Source organism: Ambystoma mexicanum, chromosome 2q (assembly GCF_040938575.1).
Source record: "Ambystoma mexicanum isolate Mex_15411 chromosome 2q, UKY_AmexF1_1, whole genome shotgun sequence".
Classification (NCBI taxonomy): Eukaryota; Metazoa; Chordata; class Amphibia; order Caudata; family Ambystomatidae; genus Ambystoma; species Ambystoma mexicanum.
The window spans coordinates 1,410,262,142-1,410,282,840 of record NC_090924.1 but is presented as its reverse complement, the minus strand read 5'-3'; the positions used below and the strand labels follow the sequence as shown (position 1 = coordinate 1,410,282,840).

Below are 20,699 nucleotides of genomic sequence, written 5' to 3'. Positions count from 1 at the left end.
AATAAACCGCGACAAAACATACTGATGCACAGACCTTACAGTACTGCGCTACTGTTAAAAGATGGCAGCCCAGATGGGGGCTACCCATACTCTATACAGCCCTCTGCTACTCTCGAACTAGGACCGTGATTTAAGCAATAAAAATAGAAAACTAAAATAAATAATGGTTATCCTCTCTACCTCTTCTCCTCTGCACACACACATGTTTACTTCAAATAAAACACAAAGGGCCTCATAAGTTTGGCAGTGCAGGAAAAGTGGCGGTAAAAGTGGTGGTAATTCCATTACCGCCACTTTTTTCTGCACCACCAAACTACAACAATGCGGGGTGCGTGTTGACCGATTTTCTCCAACTGGCAAAAAACAACCGGTATTACCGCCACCGGTGTTACCAGTGCTGGTAATACCATCAATTCCCCCCATGGAGTTCTATGGGACTCCATGGAATGGGGAATGACCGCCATTGCCAGCACCCGTAATATTCCAGTAATACCTGGTAATACTGGGATATCAGACACCAGTAATGGTAGGTCAGTTTCCCGGAATTACCGGCGGGATACTGGCAAACTTATAATGAGGCTCAAAGGTTATTGCAACAACCTTTTATGTGCACAATTTTGAACCCCATGAACAGCCGACACATCCCTTCATCCTTCCAACGTGGATAAATTAAGTGGCATTAAATTTGGGTGATAATAACAGCTATTATTACAGCACTTAGAAGCATAGGGAATCTGTTGGGAAACACTATATGAAAAGCTGATATTTGTATTCAGTTTAATTCTATGTGGTTCCTCGTGTGACTTCGCCAAAACTGAAGAGTAATGGGTGGAATGATTTGAATAAAACTTAACAAGTAGCTCTGCTCTGACCACAACATCCATTTTTAGCTGATATGCCATTACAGAAAGGGAAAGGCCATATTCATGCCTGACGTTGGCCCAACTATTAAGAGGGACTGGCCAGCAGAAACCTGTAGGTCACACCTACTGCACGAGGCCACAAGCAACACCAGACATGTTTCGGCTTCATTGGGCATCATCAGGGAGGTGTAGCTTGGGTATGTAGGACCCGCAGGCCCGGGCCTCACTTCTGGGCATACCCGTCCCACTCGGGTGACTTATGCAACACTGAAGAGTGATGGGTGGAAGGTTTGGAACAAGGTTAAGGGATGTCGAAAGATGTTCCTGCGCGACGAGGAGCAGCGATAGGAGCATAACGATAGATACAGGTGGAGTGCTGCTTCTTAAGGTGGCTGATTGCCTATAGCGCCAGTAGCTGATAAGATAGCCCAGCGAGTTAAGCTTCCGCCTCTGACATCTGTGTACGGCCTAAAGGCCGAGTTAAAGTCGCGCCGGGACTGACTAAGCCCGCCTGAGATCAATAATTGGAGTCCCAATAAACAGGGCAATAATGGCACCAATTGTTACAGCACTTAGAAGCAGGAGCCGTCTGGCAGGAGGCGCTTAATGGGAACATGCTGTTATTAACAAGTTCCATAGAGAATTACCTTTAAAAGGGGGGTGGGGGTGATTTCACCACTGCTTAGTATTACTCATAATCAAAATCCACAGGCAGTCTTTGACTTGAAACTGATCACATTGGATCATTACTGGCTGCTACGTCACTGGCCACACTGTCATGACGGAGCCAGTTTGGAATCTTCGAGTTTGTGGTCACAGTAATTGGGGTGGAGCACTAGTTCAATTAGCATCCTTAGAACCTAAGGACCGATCTTCCAATCCTAATTTCGACCCTTAAGGCGTCAGAACTGGTGCGCGCGCGCACGCGCACACACACGCAAACGCACGCACGCGCGCGCGCGCTCTCTCTCTCTCTAGTAATATTTCATCTAGGAATTAGACCAGGACTGCCCTAAATTGTGTGATTTTGTGCAAATCATGCCCTGTCCCTCTCCCTGAAACTACAACTGGTGCCCTCATTGTGGGCCTGGTGGTAGCAGTAACAATGGGCAGCATTTGGAAATACCCGCTCTTGTTACTGCCTACCTGACTATGGGTTTGGTGCAATTGCCCCATGGAGTATTTATTGCTGTATTATGAGGTCACATGCCTCCTTTCTTAACTCCAGTGTTTCTCCCCACCCAAGAAATGAAGGTTAGCATTTTAAGTACGACCCAGAGCTTTTTTAACGCTTTTCTAAGGGATGCACGCCTTCCCTCCAATCCAGCAACGAGTATTTGTTCCCCTTGATACTGAAATGGGGTTAAAAGCGAGCTACTCTACTGAGTCAAAAGGGTCTGAACGGAGCATGACGCAAGTCCTGAAAAGAATGTTGGGGGAGGAGGGGCTTCATGAACCTAAACAATGGAACGTGACGTCACCGGAAGCGGAAACATCAAAGTGAAACGTCAGATGTCATTCAGTAGGCCTCTGCTAATTGAAGAAAGTGCATGGGACAAACTGCATTTTTGACTTTGGGAGATGTAATCATGAGCACCCGCAAAATAATGAGAACGAGAGTGTCCTGTAATGTTGCTGTGGAAACGTAAAAGATGTCCATGTGTGTGCAAACGGACCCTGCGGAGAAACATGTCAGCAGGGGCGACTTCCCAGACGCATGCATACTCTTCCATGTGGTCGCGTGGGCACATGTCTGGCCTGGCAACCTAACACCTGTGCTCAAATCACAACTTCAAAACCGTCCCTACGACTGAAGGCCACACACTACTTATTTACCGCAGCCCTGCCCTCTAAAAGAAGTGGGTGCTGGGCATACACCAGGTGTGCCCCGGAAAGGAGACGCCTGTGCACATTTGAGGTGTGCTCGCTGCTGTACACAACCGACTTCCATCCTCAAAACGAGGCCGGATACGGGTTTTTAAAAAATGTTAGCTTTAATGCGTGCACATTTTCAGAAACTCGGCATCCGTTCCCATCAACCTGGCGGAGTTCCTGTGATGGGGCAGATTCGTGGGAATATCACATGCGGTAATGGTGATTACCGCACACAGGAATGCCACTGAGAAATCCACCCACCTGGTGATTAGGGGCGAGGTGCAATGTGTATATGTAAAACAGAACTGTATAGTCTGGTGTCTAGTATTGGCCTCATTACGTGTTATTTTTTCGTATTGTGTTGTTGATCAAACATTTGATCTTTCACACATTACAGAGAAACTAGAAGCATGGGAGATATGCAAATAACCAATTACAATTCATGAAGAAAACAAAACTGCCTGTACATACTGATAAAAGCAGTTCTAAAAATAGTTAACATGTTCATCTCCATTTCCTGCCCAGCCCTCCTCACCGCCCCCTAGTTTCTGCAATCTGGTATCAACCCTCCCCGCCCCCCCCCTCCCCGCCCCCGCTCCACACCCTCATACCGTTCCTTGCGCCCGATACGGTTCTGCTGCAGTGTATGTGTGGTATCGGGGCCCTTAAGCCCCAGGAAAGTCCGCAGTAAGGTAAGTACAGGATATGACCTCAAGGGGAGCAGTAGAGGACATCCAGCTACCCCGCCCCCCCCCCTCCACCCAGCTCCTTCCATCTCCAATAAGTGGGACCCTCAGCACCAGGCACCCTCAACTTCCACCCGTGCACTGCATTGCAATAGTTGCACCAACATACCACTATATGCGGCCGGCAAAGCGCTACGCCGCTTCTTGGCGCTAGGCCCCACGATGATCAAATACCTTCATAAATAATAAACGGAGACTATATTCGGGGCGGGGATTTGCGCTGGATGAAATTATTCACGCGCGCAGATGCTCCCCACGCGGCAGCGCTGACATTTTATGCAAGAGTGGCAGGTATTCTATTTGGGGCGCTCATTAGCCTAGGAAAATATGCACACATATGGAAAGTTGCAGATCGCGCATGCGCAGTGCGGCCACTGCGCCGGGACGCTGAAAACCAGGCCTCAGGCGAGACCGAGATAGTGCTGAAATGCTGGGCAACAATTAGCCCCTCTCGCGGAGCTCCCCAGTCTGACGTCTCGATGAACTGACCCAGAATCACCTTCAGGGGGTGGACTGGGAACCAAAAGAGGCCCTGGAAAGAGGCCCTGGAAATAATTGTTCAAAGTGGCCGCATATTACACATTTTCAGCAAGCCTGACACTTTTCCTATGAGAACATTTGAAAATAAACCAGGTTACCACACACAAGAGGCAGAGAGTGCAGACACCTACCAGGAAATCTCCATAGTTCCCTACAGGCCAGTCCACCCCTGTCAAGGGTGCAGAGACCTACCAGGAAATCACCAGAGTTTCCTACAGGCCATTCTACCCCTGTCCAGGGTTCAGAGGCCTACCAGGAAATCTCCAGAGTTCCATAAAGGCCAGTCCAACCCTGTTCAGGGTGCAGAGGCCTACCAGGACATCTCCAGAGTTCCCTATAGGCCATTCCACCCCTGTCCAGGGTGCAGAGGCCTACCAGGAAATCTCCAGAGTTCCCTATAGGCCAGCCCATCCCCCTGTCCAGGGTGCAGAGGCCTACCAGGAAATCTCCAGAGTTCCCTAAAGGCCAGTCCACCCCTGTCCAGGGTGCAGAGGCCTACCGGGACATCTCCAGAGTTCCCTATAGGCCAGTCCACCCCTGTCCAGGGTGCAGAGGACTACCGGGAAATCTCCAGAGTTCCCTATAGGCCAGTACACCCCTGTCCAGGGTGCAGAGGCCTACCAGGAAATCTGAGAGTTCCCTATAGTCCAGTGCACCCCTGGGGTCTTCTCATCCACAGCTTTACCCTAGCCTGTGGATCACCTCCCCTCAACCCCCAGTCTAGCTGTGCCCCCAAAAAGGAGAATGTGTAAATGCTAGCAGGTTGACTAGCCAAGCTGGGGATTGTGAAAGGGCATCCTGGTGCATGTGTGTCCAGTGTCAAGAGGTGCAGAAGTCAGCAGACACCGGCGTCACTGTATCCAGCCCACACAACCTGGAGTCTGTGTAGAAACCCCAACAGCAGGCTCCAGGCTTCAGCAGCTGGTGCCTTCCTCTGCCCACAACAGCAAACCCAGCATTGGCAAAGCCAATACGTTCTGCCTCTTCCAGGCAATGTCATTTAAAGAGGTCTTGTGTAGCCTAACCTCTGACATTTTCAGGGCTTCTTGGCACTAGCTCTTGGGAAAGGAAAGGTATAGGGAGGAGTTGGTGAAGCCAGATGCAAAACCTGAAGTGTTGACGAGTGCAGATCGGAAGAACCCGTTTGCTGTGTGCTGGTGTCGCGGCGAGGGGACTTGCCGTATATAGATTTCACAGGTAGGCCCAGTTCCAGGAATTCTGCTCGGCTGGCTACTGTCAAGGCCTTCTCTGAGAGGACGATGTGGGAGATACCAGCTGGTGTTCACATGCAGCGCGGCTAGTTGCAGTGTGTTACGTAAGACGGAAAGTAGAGTGGTGGCACAGCGAGCTGGCTAGCGAAGGCAACCCCAAACAATCAAGGAGCCACGTTTCTGAAGGACCAATCACTCAAGGAGGGCTGCATATGAAGCAGCAATCACCCAAGAAGTACACTATACAAGGCAATATGTCAAGAGCAGCCTCACGTGAGCCTCAAGCGACCCAATAGACTTCATGCCACGATGAAAGGACAGCAATAGAGTTACCACTAGTCCATGTGATAACACTCATTGACAGTCAGTCATTCACACACTTTGCACAACACAATCACCCACTTCAAACAGGAAAGGTAGAGAAAAACAAACACTGCTCTATCAAGCCTCAGACATCTGGAACTCTTTCCGTGGCCTGTGAGCAGGGGCAACCAGTTGGAACTAAGGCACACGCAGGATGTTCACCTTGCACCAAAACGCAATGCCAGAAACATTGAAAAGGGATGTATTATGTTCAAGACGTAAATATTATTTTCGGTGAAAATTGCTGTGTTTGTTAAAGGCTTCTTTGTTAAACCAAATCACAATAAATAAATACATACATACATCCAAACTTACATACATACATACATACATACATACATAAGAATCGGATGCAATAGTTATGTGAGACTCGGGTAGATGAGTACACATACACATCTGTCAGCTATCACTTTTGATACCAATAGTGTTTGCACAGATTGGCTCAAAAACATAATGAAGCAAAGCATAAGGAGGAGTGTGCCTGAAGGAGGTGCTGTCCTCATAAAACAGGGACAGGGGAGGGGAGGGGGGAACAGACTGTCTCTGGGACTGTGTCCGGGGAGCTACAGTGTCGTCGGTGGAAGCAGAGTGTGAGGGGGGCTACAGCTCCATGCGGCAATATGCATCAGCCAGAGGCTGTGGGAGGGGAGCTAGAGGGCCAGGGGCCCCAGGCTGGGCCACGCGAGGAGAGCTACAGCTTCCCCAATGGACACAGGCTCCCGTGGGGCTGTGGGGGTGGGGAGCTACAGACTCAGCCAAGGGTTGTGTGAGGAGAACTAGAGCTCCGCCAAGGGCCAGGGGCCCCAGGCAGGGCCACACGAGGAGAGCTATAGCTTGGGGCTGTGGGAGGGGAGCTAGAGACTCAGCCAAGGGTTGTGTGAGGAGAACTAGAGCTCCGCCAAGGGCCAGGGGCCCCAGGCAGGACCACACGAGGAGAGCTATAGCTTGGGGCTGTGGGAGGGGAGCTAGAGACTCAGCCAAGGGTTGTGTGAGGAGAACTAGAGCTCCGCCAAGGGCCAGGGGCCCCAGGCAGGGCCACACGAGGAGAGCCATGGCTTGGGGCTGTGGGAGGGAAGCTAGAGCGCCATTGAGGGAGCCAGGCTCCACCCACAGCTGCACAGCCTCTTTCCAGGAAGCATCCCCACCCTGGGGCTGTGTCACGGGAGTAATAGCCCCATTCGTGGGACCAGACTCAGGCGGGGCTGTGTGGAGGGGTAGGGAGGGGGGGCTACGGCTTCAGCAAAGGAGCCAGGCGCCGCCTATGGCTGTGGCAGGGGCACAGCAGGTCCAATCGCGGGACCAGGCTCCGCGCGGGGCTGTTTGAGGGGAGCTACAACCCATGCATGTAATAAAACCACCCTGGAGTGTAGGGGGGGGGGCGCAGCGTGGCTCATTGGGCCAGACTCCGCATAGGACGGTGTGAGAGTATCTAAAGCTCAATTCTTGGAACTAGTCAGGGCCGTGTGTTTGGGGGGGGGAGGGACTAGAGATTCATTCGTGGAAACGGACTCAGCACAGGGTTGTGTGAGGGGAGCCAGCACATATTTCACGGAGGAAGACTCGGCGTGACATATGTGAGCAGTGCTTTAAGTGGGGTGGTAAATTGGGGGGGGGGGGCTCTCGTTAGACGGGTGAGGACAAAGTACGAGTGCTTACGCCACGTCCCCCAACAAGAGCCCCTCACCCCAGCCCTTACATTCAAGGATCTGTGGTTAAATAATAGCCTGTGGGGGTTGCGGACCCTTCCAGGCATCCCTTTAACCACGCGGCTCCTTGAATGCAATGGGCTGCTTGCTGCCTGATGTCTCTTTATTCCGAAACGGGAGGAGGGCTGGGTTGGCCAGCCTCTCCTTTTGCTTCTGAGTAAAGACCTAACGCACAGTGGAAGCCCTTTAACGAAACATGGTTAATGGGCTTCCTGCTGCATGTTAGCTCTTTACTCAGAAACAAAAGGAGAGGCTGGTCAACCCAGCCCTCCTCCTGTTTCTGTACAAAGAGACATCCCACAACAGGTTTAGCCGACTGACTTCAGGTGTGTTTTTCTATTCCGAAATGCTGACATCTGCAGGCAGCCGTGTAACCGAGCAGCGGGTAGGTCAGTGTGGCTGGGCTAGTTGGGGCAAGGCACGGTAGGGCCCCTGCTCAGGTGCCCATCTCAGAGACTGCGGTCGGGGCTTGGCCCTGTCTAGCCCCGGCAACACTTCAAGCCCTGTGTTTGAGGAAAGCTACTGCTCCACTCACTGAGCTATGTTCAGGCCGGCCATTTGTGCAAGGAGAGCACCAGTTCCCAGGACTGCGTGAGGGGAGCTATAGTCACATCCATGGCATCGGACTGACCCCTCCTGAGTGAGGGGTTCAGTGTGCGGCTCTGTTGTGGGGAGGCGCTGCTGCGTCCTTCCTTCCTTCCTGGCTGGAGAGAGTAAGTGTGCTGTGATGCCAGGAAATGGGGTTTCAGTGCAGGGCAGCAGGCAGGCTCTTATCTTCCCCCGTTCGGAATGTGTTGATTACAGAAAGAACCCCAGCGCAGGAACCCCCTAAGCCCCCCCCCCCACCTAGCAGCCCGGATATCGCATCTCTTAGACCGGCACACCCCCGCCCCCGCTCAGACCGGTCCCGGCTGCAAATGCCTAAAATATCAGCCGCCACTTGCGAAACATGTCCTTGTCCACAGAAGCGAAGCCGATGAACTCGCCGCTTCCAGCAAAGCGGAGAAGGCAGACAGCTGTGCAAGAGCCAGGAGCTCTGCGCCGCCCCATTACACGGAGCTTTGAACATACTCCACGCCACATGTGTCCAGGAGTTCCTTAACGGCTCACAAGAGGGAACCTTTCGCTCCGGACCGCCCTTTCAACATTTCTCCGAATTTCATTGGCTCGGAGAGACAAGCACACACGGTGCCAAGTGATTTTCTTATCGTAAAGAAATAACTTTAGGGATGGTACCCAGCTCCCAAGTGCAGTGGGCGGGTAATGAGTGGTTTAAAAAAAGTGGGGACCCGAACCGTGGGTGTAGAGGACCTCAATACAAGGGACAGTATAGAAACAACGGCCGCAGTGATCAGGCGGTGACTGGGCAGGGGATGGGCTGAGGTGACTTCCATCCCAAGACCAGGTTTGAAGGATACCTCGGCAGGTGAATGCATCCACGGGAGACATCTATGTGTAACTTGCAGGTCACAGGACTCCGCCTTTCATCCCCAATGAGTCTGGCCATTCTACCACCACCACGACTGGCTCTACCACTACTGAAAATAACAATCATAATCATATTAATAACTATTAGGGCTGGATTCCATTATTGACCTCCTCTCATCCAATCAGAATGCTTGGAGTGCAGTCTACAATCTCGTGTGTGGACCTTGTTCCAAGCATTCTGGCTAGCAGCTTAACGTATTTCACTCTCCTTTCTACTAGCACAGCTCAACAGCCTTCTAGGCCCTGGGGCGGTCATGATTTATTCAATGATTTATTTATTTATTTATGCGTTTATAAAGCGCTCTATACCAGGAGACACCAGGGCGCTGATCTTGTGCTGTAATGACGCTTCCCCAATGTATTGACCGCAATTTCGCCTCGAGCCCTACCTTGGGGGCAGGCCACTATCTTGTGATTTAGAGGCCTCCTTCGGGCTACACGGCTTCATTATCTAAGTCCCAGCAGACCATTCAGAATGTGGGGGTACTCTTTATTTACGAGGTGACTGTTGCTATAAATTAGAGCATGGGAGAGCAAAAGGAAAAGCAAAAACCAGCAGAAAACCGCGAATATGGCAAATAAGAAGTAAATCACGAGGGTAAAAATAGAGAACATGAGGAACGACGTAAGGCACGGGGCAGGGAAGAGGAAACACGAGCACATGAAGGGGTAGTGAGAAAGGGAAGGGGTAGTGAGAAAGGGCAGGAAGGGGTAGTGAGAAAGGGAGGAAACTGGGGAAGGTGAAATAAGATAGGCAGAAACAAGGGCAGGAAGGGGTAGTGAGAAAGGGAGGAAACTAGGGAAGGTGAAATGAGAGGGAGCCATGGGGATAGGAGGGGTAGTGAGAAAGGGAGAAAACTAGGGAAAGTGAAATGAGAGGGAGCCATGGGGATAGGAGGGGTAGTGAGAAAGGACGGAAACTAGGGAAGGTGAAATGAGAGGGAGCCATGGGGATAGGAGGGGTAGTGAGAAAGGGAGAAAACTAGGGAAGGTGAAATAAGATAGGGAGAAACAAGGGCGGGAAGGGGTAGTGAGAAAGGGAGAAAACTAGGGAAGGTGAAATAAGATAGGGAGAAACAAGGGCAGGAAGGGGTAGTGAGAAAGGGAGAAAACTAGGGAAGGTGAAATAAGAGAGGGAGCCATGGGTATAGGAGGGGTAGTGAGAAAGGGAGAAAAATAGGGAAAGTGAAATGAGCGGGAGCCATGGGGATAGGAGGGGTAGTGAGAAAGGGAGAAAACTAGGGAAGGTGAAATAAGAGAGGGAGCCATGGGTATAGGAGGGGTAGTGAGAAAGGAAGGAAACTAGGCAAGGTGAAATGAGAGGGAGCCCTGGGGATAGGAGAGGTAGTGAGAAAGGGAGAAAACTAGGGAAAGTGAAATGAGAGGGAGCCATGGGGAAAGGGGTGGTAGTGAGAAAGGAAGGAAACTAGAGATAGTGAAGCAAGAGAGGGAGACATGAGGTAGTGGGTATCGGGTATGGCCGGTAAGGTAGCTCAGAGGGTTGAGCACTTGCTGTTTGTGATCAATGTTTGATCTGCAGGTCGCAGGTTCGAATCCCAGCAAGGCCAGCCCAGCTTTTCACCCCTCCGAGGTCGATATATAAGTACCAACTGCGATTGGGTGATATTGTATGTATATATGTTATATGTAAAGCACGCAGGTGTAACACGTCATTATCCGTATCACATGAGGACAGGAAAGTTAGATGGAAAAGAAGAAAACTAGGGACTGTGAAGCAAGAGAGCGAGACATGAGGGTAGCAAAAGGTAGAGAGAAAAGAAGGAAACTAAGGACTGTGAAGCAAGAGAGCGAGACATGAGGGTAGCAAGAGGTAGAGAGAAAAGAAGGAAACTAGGGACTGTGAAGCAAGAGAGCGAGACATGAGGGTAGCAAGAGGTAGAGAGAAAAGAAGGAAACTAGGGACTGTGAAGCAAGAGAGCGAGACATGAGGGTAGCAAGAGGTAGAGAGAAAAGAAGGAAACTAGAGCTGGTGAAGTAAGAGAGCGAGACATGAGGGTATCAAGAGGTAGAGAGGAAAGAAGGAAACTAGGGACTGTGAAGTAAGAGAGCGAGGCATGAGGGTAGCAAGAGGTAGAGAGGAAAGAAGGAAACTAGGGACTGTGAAGCAAGAGAGCGAGACATGAGGGTAGCAAGAGGTAGAGAGAAAAGAAGGAAACTAGGGACTGTGAAGCAAGAGAGCGAGACATGAGGGTAGCAAGAGGTAGAGAGAAAAGAAGGAAACTAGAGCTGGTGAAGTAAGAGAGCGAGGCATGAGGGTAGCAAGAGGTAGAAAGGAAGGAAACTAGAGAAGGTGGAGTAAGAGGGGACAGCAAGAGAACAGAACGGTGCAGTGAGAAAGGAAGGGGACTAGGGATGGTGAAGTAAGAGGGGTACATGTGTGAAGACATGGAAAGGCAACTGGAGGAGGGGCAGGGAGCAAATGGGAGAAGACGAGAAGGGGAGGAATGGCGGCAGAGCTAAGCAAAGAAGAGAGAAAAGGAACGGGCGGGAGAGAGAGTGCAAAGAAGAAGAAAGTGGGAACAACCCGGAGAAAGAGAGGAGGCTGAATGGACACGAGGAAGTCCCGGGGCCGGCCCACTGCTGTGCATGCAGTCCTGGGATCTCCCCCTGCTGTGCCTGCAGTCCCTGGGCCGGCCCCCTGCTGTGCATGCAGTCCTGGGATCGCCCCCTGCTGTGCATGCAGTCCCGGGACCGGCCCACTGCTGTGCATGAAGTTCTGGGATCGCCCCCCTGCTGTGCATGCAGTCATGGGAACGCCGCCCTGCTGTGCCTGCAGTCCCGGGATCGTCCCCCTGCTGTGCATGCAGTCCCAGGACCGGCCCTCTGCTGTGCATGCAGTCCCGAGACCCCCCCTCCCCCCCAGCTACCCCGCTGTGCAGGCAGTCCCAGGATCGCTCACCTCTGCTCTGCACTCCGGCGGGTTCCCCGATACTGGGCGGGGCAGGGGTGCAGAAGGGGCAGTCAGAGCCGCCCGAGGGCCAGCATCTCAGGCTCCAGGGGAGTGAGGACGCTCTCGCTCCGTCGGGTATTTCTCGATGTAGTCAATTGTCCTCGGGGGCACCTTGAGTGCACTCTATCTCGGAGTGCACCCTTGCACGCGCGGAGTGCTCTCTTTTCCAGGAGGGCACGCTTGCTCCGGGGGATCCCTCTCCTCCTTGTCCTGGAGTGCACTCTTCGCCTGTCTTGCACGCTTGCTCCCGGGTTGCACTCTTCTCCAGGGTTCACTCCACTCGTCCTGGGGTGCACTCCTTTCTTGGAAGAGTGCTCCCGTTCTCTGGGTTAGCAGAGAGCACACTCTTTCGTCTTCCCTCAGGGGATAGACTCGGTTCCCCCAGTGGTGCACAGTTTTGGGGCTACACCCCAGGGTCCGTACTGGGCGCACTGGTAGCACCGGCTTCTGCCCCGGGCGGGTGTGCACTGACTTCCCAGGTAGGTTCAGGCCGCACTCTTCGTGGGTGCCCCCCGGCCCCCAGCTCCGTGGGGAAGGTACTCGTATTTCCCGAGCTCTACACACACTTCCTCTCGCCTCGGAGCGGCGCAAACTCTGCCGAGAGCTGCTCGGCTGAAAACCACATCCTCTGACAGCTCAGCCCCCCTAGGGGAGCCGGCGGGGACCGTCCCACAGCGAGCCCCCCCAGGGACAGCCGGGGGAGGGGGCAGGATGCGGTCACTGGGGGTGACCGAGACAGCTGCAGGTTCAGAGCACGAAGCGGCCGTGGAGGGCGCCCCTGCTCATGTTTTCCCTCCCCCGGCGCCTCCCACTCCCGCGCCTCCCTCCCACTCCCGCGCCTCCCTCATACCCCTGCGCCCCCCCCATACTCCTGTACATCTCCGCTCTCGTGGACGCCTCTCCCCACCTCCTGCCTCTCAATCACTGTCCTGCATCTGTCCTGCATCTCCCCCCCCCTTGCCCACCTCCCCCCGACCTCGCTCCACTTCCTGCATCGTTCTTTTCACCCTGCACCCGTCGTGCATACCCTCCTCACCTTGCACCCCCCACATCTCTCTCCTCACCCTGCATCCCTCCCTGCATCTCTCTCCCCTCCCGCATCTCTCTCCTCACCCTGCATCCTTCCCTGCATCTCTCTCCCTCCCTGCATCTCTCTCCCCTCCAGCATCTCTCGCCCCTCCAGCATCTCTCTCCTCACCCTGCTCCCCTCCCTGCATCTCTCTCCTCACCCTGCATCTCTCACCTCACCCTGCATCCCTCCCTGCATCTCTGTCCTCGCCCTGCACCCCCTCCTGCATCTCTCTCCCCTCCCGCATCTCTCTCCTCACCCTGCATCCCTCCCTGCATCTCTCTCCCTCCCTGCATCTCTCTCCCCTCCAGCATCTCTCTCCTCACCCTGCTCCCCTCCCTGCATCTCTCTCCTCACCCTGCATCCCTTCCTGCATCACTCTCCTCGCCCTGCACCCCCTCCTGCATCTCTCTCCCCTCCATGTATCTCTCTCCCCTTTCTGTATCTCTTACCTTCCGACATTTCTCACCTCACCCTGCATCCCTCCCTGCATCTCTCTCCCTCCCTGCATCTCTCTCCCCTCCTGCATCTCTCACCTCACCCTGCATCCCTCCCTGCATCTCTCTCCCCTCCCGCATCTCTCTCCTCACCCTGCATCCCTCCCTGCATCTCATTCCCCTCCTGCATCTCTCTCCTCACCCTGCATCTCTCCCTGCATCTCTCTCCCCTCCCGCATCTCTCTCCTCACCCTGCATCCCTCCCTGCATCTCTTTCCCCTCCTGCATCTCTCTTCTCACCCTGCATCCCTCCCTGCATCTCTTTCCCCTCCTGCATCTCTCTCTTCACCCTGCATCTCTCCCTGCATCTCTCTCCTCACCCTGCATCTCTCCCTGCATCTCTCTCCCCTCCCGCATTTATCTCCTCACCCTGCATCCCTCCCTGCATCTCTCTCCCCAACGACATCCCTCCCTGCATCTCTCCTCTCACCCTGCACCCCTCCCTGCATCTCTCTTCTCACCCTGCTCCCCTCCCTGCATCTCTCTTCTCACCTGCATCTCTTCCTGCATCTCTCTCCCCTCCTGCATCTCTCTCCTCTCCTGCATCTCTCTCCCCTCCTGCATCTCTCCCTGCATCTCTCTCCCCTCCTGCATCGCTCTCCCCTCCTGCATCTCTCCCCTCCTGCATCTCTCTCCTCGCCCTGCACCCCCTCATGCATCTCTCCTCTCACCTGCATCTCGCTCCCCTCTTAGAGCCCCCCCCCTTTGTATACCCCCCCTTCATCCTTCTCCAATAGCCCCCTACTGCATTTCGCCTCCTTCTGCCCCTGCCATCCCCACCTGCACCTCTCCACTCTTGCATCCCTCTGTTCCTCCTCCAGCTGTGCTTGAGTCCTTGGATTACTCCCCCTGTAACCCGCACCATCCCCTCTTGCACCTCTCCACTTCCCTCATCCCCTCTCCACTCCCCACCTGCACCTCTCCACTCCTTGCATCCCTCCCCATGACATCTCCACCTGCAGCACTCCACACCTTGCACCCCCCTGCTATCTCCCCGTGCATCACTCCACTCCTTACATCCGCTCCTTCTATCTCGTCCTGCATCACTCCACTCCTTGCAGCCCCTGCTATCTCCTCCTGCATCACTCCACTCCTTGAACCCCCTGCTATCTCCTCCTGTATCACTCCACTCCTTGCATCCACCCCTGCTCTCTCTTTCTGCATCACTGCACTCCTTGCACCCACTGCTATCTCCTCCTGAATCACTCCACTACCTGCACCCCTGCTATCTCCTCCTGCATCACTCCACTCCTTGGACCCCCCTGCTATCTCCTCCTGCATCACTCCAATCCTTGCACCCCCTGCTATCTCCTCCTGCATCACACCACTCCTTGCACCCCCCTGCTATCTCCTCCTGCATCACTCCACTCCTTGCATCCATCCCTGCTATATCCTCCTGCATCACTCCACTACTTGCATCCACCCCTGCTATCTCCTCCTGCATCACTCCACTCCTTGCACCGCCCTGCTATCGCCTCCTGCATCACTCCACTCCTTGCACCCCTTGCTATCTCCTCCTGCATCATTCCACTCCTTGCATCCCCTGCTATCTCCTCCTGCATCACGCCACTCCTTGCATCCCTGCGATCTCCTCCTGCATCACTCCACTCCTTGCACCCCCTGCTATCTCCTCCTGCATTCCTCCACTCCTTGGACCCCCCTGATATCTCCTCCTGCATCACTCCACTCCTTGCACCCCCTGCTATCTCCTCCTGCATCACTCCACTCCTTGCACCCCCTGCTATCTCCTCCTGCATCACACCACTCCTTGCACCCCCCTGCTATCTCCTCCTGCATCACTCCACTCCTTGCATCCATCCCTGCTATATCCTCCTGCATCACTCCACTCCTTGCATCCACCCCTGCTATCTCCTCCTGCATCACTCCACTCCTTGCACCGCCCTGCTATCGCCTCCTGCATCACTCCACTCCTTGCACCCCTTGCTATCTCCTCCTGCATCATTCCACTCCTTGCATCCCCTGCTATCTCCTCCTGCAACACTCCACTCCTTGCATCCCTGCAATCTCCTCCTGCATCACTCCACTCCTTGCATCCACCCCTGCTACCTCCTCCCGCATCACTCCACTCCTTGCACCCCCCTGCTATTTCCTCCTGCATCACTCCACTCCTTGTACCCCCTGCTATCTCCTCCTGCATCACACCACTCCTTGCACTCCCCTCCTATCTCCTCCTGCATCACTCCACTCCTTGCACCCACCTGCTATCTCCTCCTGCATCACTCCACTCATTGCACCCCCTTGCTGTCTCCTCCTGCATCACTCGACTCCTTGCACCACCCTGCTATCTCCTCCTGCATCACTCCACTGCTTGCATCCACCCCTGCTATCTCCTCCTGCATCACACCACTCCTTGCACCCTCTGCTATCTCCTACTGTATCACTCCACTCCTTGCATCCACCCCTACTATCTCATCCTGCATCACTCCACTCCTTTCACCCCCTGCTATCTCCTCCTGCATCACTCCACTCCTTGCACCCCCTGCTATCTCCTCCTGCATTCCTCCACTCCTTGGACCACCCTGATATCTCCTCCTGCATCACTCCACTCCTTGCACCCCCTGCTATCTCCTCCTGCATCACTCCACTCCTTGCACCCCCTGCTATCTCCTCCTGCATCACACCACTCCTTGCACCCCCCTGCTATCTCCTCCTGCATCACTCCATTCCTTGCATCCATCCCTGCTATATCCTCCTGCATCACTCCACTCCTTGCATCCACCCCTGCTATCTCCTCCTGCATCACTCCACTCCTTGCACCGCCCTGCTATCGCCTCCTGCATCACTCCACTCCTTGCACCCCTTGCTATCTCCTCCTGCATCATTCCACTCCTTGCATCCCCTGCTATCTCCTCCTGCAACACTCCACTCCTTGCATCCCTGCAATCTCCTCCTGCATCACTCCACTCCTTGCATCCACCCCTGCTACCTCCTCCCGCATCACTCCACTCCTTGCACCCCCCTGCTATTTCCTCCTGCATCACTCCACTCCTTGTACCCCCTGCTATCTCCTCCTGCATCACACCACTCCTTGCACTCCCCTCCTATCTCCTCCTGCATCACTCCACTCCTTGCACCCACCTGCTATCTCCTCCTGCATCACTCCACTCCTTGCATCCCCTGCTATCTCCTCCTGCAACACCCCACTCCTTGCATCCCTGCAATCTCCTCCTGCATCACTCCACTCCTTGCATCCACCCCTGCTACCTCCTCCCGCATCACTCCACTCCTTGCACCCCCCTGCTATTTCCTCCTGCATCACTCCACTCCCTGTACCCCCTATCTCCTCCTGCATCACACCACTCCTTGCACTCCCCTCCTATCTCCTCCTGCATCACTCCACTCCTTGCACCCACCTGCTATCTCCTCCTGCATCACTCCACTCATTGCACCCCCTTGCTGTCTCCTCCTGCATCACTCGACTCCTTGCACCACCCTGCTATCTCCTCCTGCATCACTCCACTGCTTGCATCCACCCCTGCTATCTCCTCCTGCATCACACCACTCCTTGCACCCCCTGCTATCTCCTACTGTATCACTCCACTCCTTGCATCCACTCCTACTATCTCATCCTGCATCACTCCACTCCTTTCACCCCCTGCTATCTCCTCCTGCATCCCTCCACTCCTTGGACCCCCCTGCTATCTCCTCCTGCATCACTCCACTCCTTGCACCCCCTGCTATCTCCTCCTGCAACCCTCCACTCCTTGGACACCCCTGATATCTCCTCCTGCATCACTCCACTCCTTGCACCCCCTGCTATCTCCTCCTGCATCACACCACTCCTTGCACCCCCCTGCTATCTCCTCCTGCATCACTCCACTCCTTGCATCCATCCCTGCTATCTCCTCCTCTATCACTCCACTCCGTGCATCCACCCCTGCTATTTCCTCCTGCATCACTCCATGCCTTGCACCCCCTGGTACCTCCTCCTGCATCACTCCACTCCTTGCACCCCCTGCTATCTCCTCCTGCAACACCCCACTCCTTGCATCCCTGCAATCTCCTCCTGCATCACTCCACTCCTTGCATCCACCCCTGCTACCTCCTCCCGCATCACTCCACTCCTTGCACCCCCCTGCTATTTCCTCCTGCATCACTCCACTCCCTGTACCCCCTGCTATCTCCTCCTGCATCACACCACTCCTTGCACTCCCCTCCTATCTCCTCCTGCATCACTCCACTCCTTGCACCCACCTGCTATCTCCTCCTGCATCACTCCACTCATTGCACCCCCTTGCTGTCTCCCCCTGCATCACTCGACTCCTTGCACCACCCTGCTATCTCCTCCTGCATCACTCCACTGCTTGCATCCACCCCTGCTATCTCCTCCTGCATCACACCACTCCTTGCACCCCCTGCTATCTCCTACTGTATCACTCCACTCCTTGCATCCACTCCTACTATCTCATCCTGCATCACTCCACTCCTTTCACCCCCTGCTATCTCCTCCTGCATCCCTCCACTCCTTGGACCCCCCTGCTATCTCCTCCTGCATCACTCCACTCCTTGCACCCCCTGCTATCTCCTCCTGCATCCCTCCACTCCTTGGACACCCCTGATATCTCCTCCTGCATCACTCCACTCCTTGAACCCCCTGCTATCTCCTCCTGCATCACACCACTCCTTGCACCCCCCTGCTATCTCCTCCTGCATCACTCCACTCCTTGCATCCATCCCTGCTATCTCCTCCTCTATCACTCCACTCCGTGCATCCACCCCTGCTATTTCCTCCTGCATCACTCCATGCCTTGCACCCCCTGGTACCTCCTCCTGCATCACTCCACTCCTTGCACCCCCTGCTATCTCCTCCTGAATCACTCCATTACTTGCACCGCCTGCTATCTCCTCCTGCATCACTCCACTCCTTGCACCCCTGCTGTCTCCTCCTGCATCACTCCACTCCTTGCATCCACCCCTGCTATCTCCTCCTGCATCACTCCACTCCTTGCACCGCCCTGCTATCGCATCCTGCATCACTCCACTCCATGCACGCCTTGCTTTCTCCTCCTGCATCACTCCACTCCTTGCACCCCTGCCATCTCCTCCTGCATCACTCCACTCCTTGCATCCACCCCTGCTATCTGCTCCTGCATCACTCCACTCCTTGCAACCCCCTTCTATCTCCTCCTGCATCACTCCACTCCTTGTACCACCTGCTATCTCCTCCTGCATCACTCCACTCCTTGCTTCCACCCCTGCTATCTCCTCCTGCTTCACACCACTCCTTGCACCCCCCTCATATCTCCTCCTGCATCACTCCACTCCTTGCACCCCTGCCATCTCCTCCTGCATCACTCCACTCCTTGCATCCACCCCTGCTATCTGCTCCTGCATCACTCCACTCCTTGCAACCCCCTTCTATCTCCTCCTGCATCACTCCACTCCTTGTACCCCCTGCTATCTCCTCCTGCATCACTCCACTCCTTGCTTCCACCCCTGCTATCTCCTCCTGCTTCACAACACTCCTTGCACCCCCCTCATATCTCCTCCTGCATCACTTCACTCCTTGCACCCCTGCTATCTCCCGCTGCATCACTCCACTCCTTGCATCCACCCTTGCTATCTACTCCTGCATTACTCCACTCATTGCACCCCCTGCTATCTCCTCCTGCATCACTCCACTCCTTGCACCACCCTGCTATCTCCTCCTGCATCAGTCCACTCCCTGCATCCACCCCTGCTACCGCCTTCTACATCACACCACTCCTTTCACCCCTGCTATCTCCTCCTTTATCTCCCCACTCCTTGCATCCACCCCTGCTATCTCCTCCTTCATCACTGCACTCCTTGTACCCTCTGGTACCTCCTCCTGCATCACTCCACTCCTTGCACCCCCTGCTACCTCATCCTGCATCACTCCATTCCTTGCACCCCCTGCTATCTCCTCCTGCATCACTCCACTCCTTGCACCCCTGCTATCTCCTCCTGCATCACTCCACTCCTTGCACCCACCACTCCTTTCTCCTCCTGCATCTCTCCACTCCTTGAATCCACCCCTGCTATCTGCTCCTGCATCACTCCACCCCTTGCACCCCCTGCTATCTCCTCCTGCATCACTCCACTCCTTGCATCCCCTGCTATCTCCTCCTGCATCACTCCACTCCTTGCACCCCCTGCTATCTCCTCCTGCATCACTCCACTCCTTTCACCCCTGCTGTCCCCTCCTGCATCACTCCACGCCTTGCATCCACCACTCCTATCTCCTCCTGCATCTCTCCACACCTTGCATCCACCCCTGCTATCTGCTCCTGCATCACTCCACTCCCTGCACCCCCTGCTATCTCCTCCTGCATCACTCCACTCCTTGCACCCCCTGCTATCTGCTCCTGCATCACTCCACCCCTTGCTCCCCCTGCTATCTCCTCCTGCATCACTCCACTCCTTGCACCCCTGCTGTCTCCTTCTGCATTACTCCACTCCTTGCATCCAACACTCCTTTCTCCTCCTGCATCTCTCCACTCCTTGCATCCAACCCTGCTATCTGCTCCTGCATCACTCCACTCCTTGCACCCCCTGCTATCTCCTCCTGCATCACTCCACTCCTTGCATCCCCTGCTATCTCCTCCTGCATCACTCCACTCCTTGCATCCACCCCTGCTATCTCCTCCTGCATCACACCACTCCTTGAATCCACTCCTGCTATCTCCTCCGGCATCACTCCACTCCTTGCACCCCTGCTATCTCCTCCTGCATCACTCCACTCCTTGCATCCACTCCTGCTATCTCCTCCTGCATCACTCCACTCCTTGCACCCCTGCTATCTCCTCCTGCATCAATCCACTCCTTGCATCCACCCCTGCTATCTCCTCCTGCATCACTGCACTCCTTGCACCCCTGCCATCTCCTCCTGCATCACTCCATTCCTTGCACCCCTGCTATCTCCTCCTGCATCACTCCACTCCTTGCATCCACACCTGCTATCTCCTCCTGCATCACTCCACTCCTTTCACCCCTGCTATCTCCTCCTGCATCACTCCACTCCTTGCATCCACCCCTGCTATCGCCTCCTGCATCACTCCACTCCTTGCATCCACCCCTGCTATCTCCTCCTGCATCACTGCACTCCTTGCATCCCTGCTATCTCCTCCTGCATCACTCCACTCCTTGCACCCCCTGCTATCTCCTCCTGCATCACTCCACTCCTTTCACCCCTGCTATCTCCTCCTGCATCACTCCACTCCTTTCACCCCTGCTATCTCCTCCTGCATCACTCCTCTCCTTGCAACCCTGCTGTCCCCTCCTGCATCACTCCACTCCTTGCATCCACCACTCATATCTCCTCCTGCATCACTCCACTCCTTGCACCCCCTGCTATCTCCTCCTGCATCACTCCACTCCTTGCATCCACA

The 20,699-nt window shown here is 54.6% G+C and overlaps 1 protein-coding gene across 1 annotated transcript in view; it reads right to left on the bottom strand.

Annotated features, from left to right (window-relative positions):
* The window catches only part of RFTN1 (raftlin, lipid raft linker 1), a 694,433-nt gene extending 681,869 nt beyond the window's left edge, over positions 1-12,564 (bottom strand). The window contains exon 1 of the mRNA XM_069648901.1: positions 11,713-12,564. The gene's annotated coding sequence lies outside the window, so the exon portion shown is untranslated. The remainder of the gene's footprint in view (positions 1-11,712) is intronic.
* Positions 12,565-20,699: the final 8,135 nt, after the last annotated feature.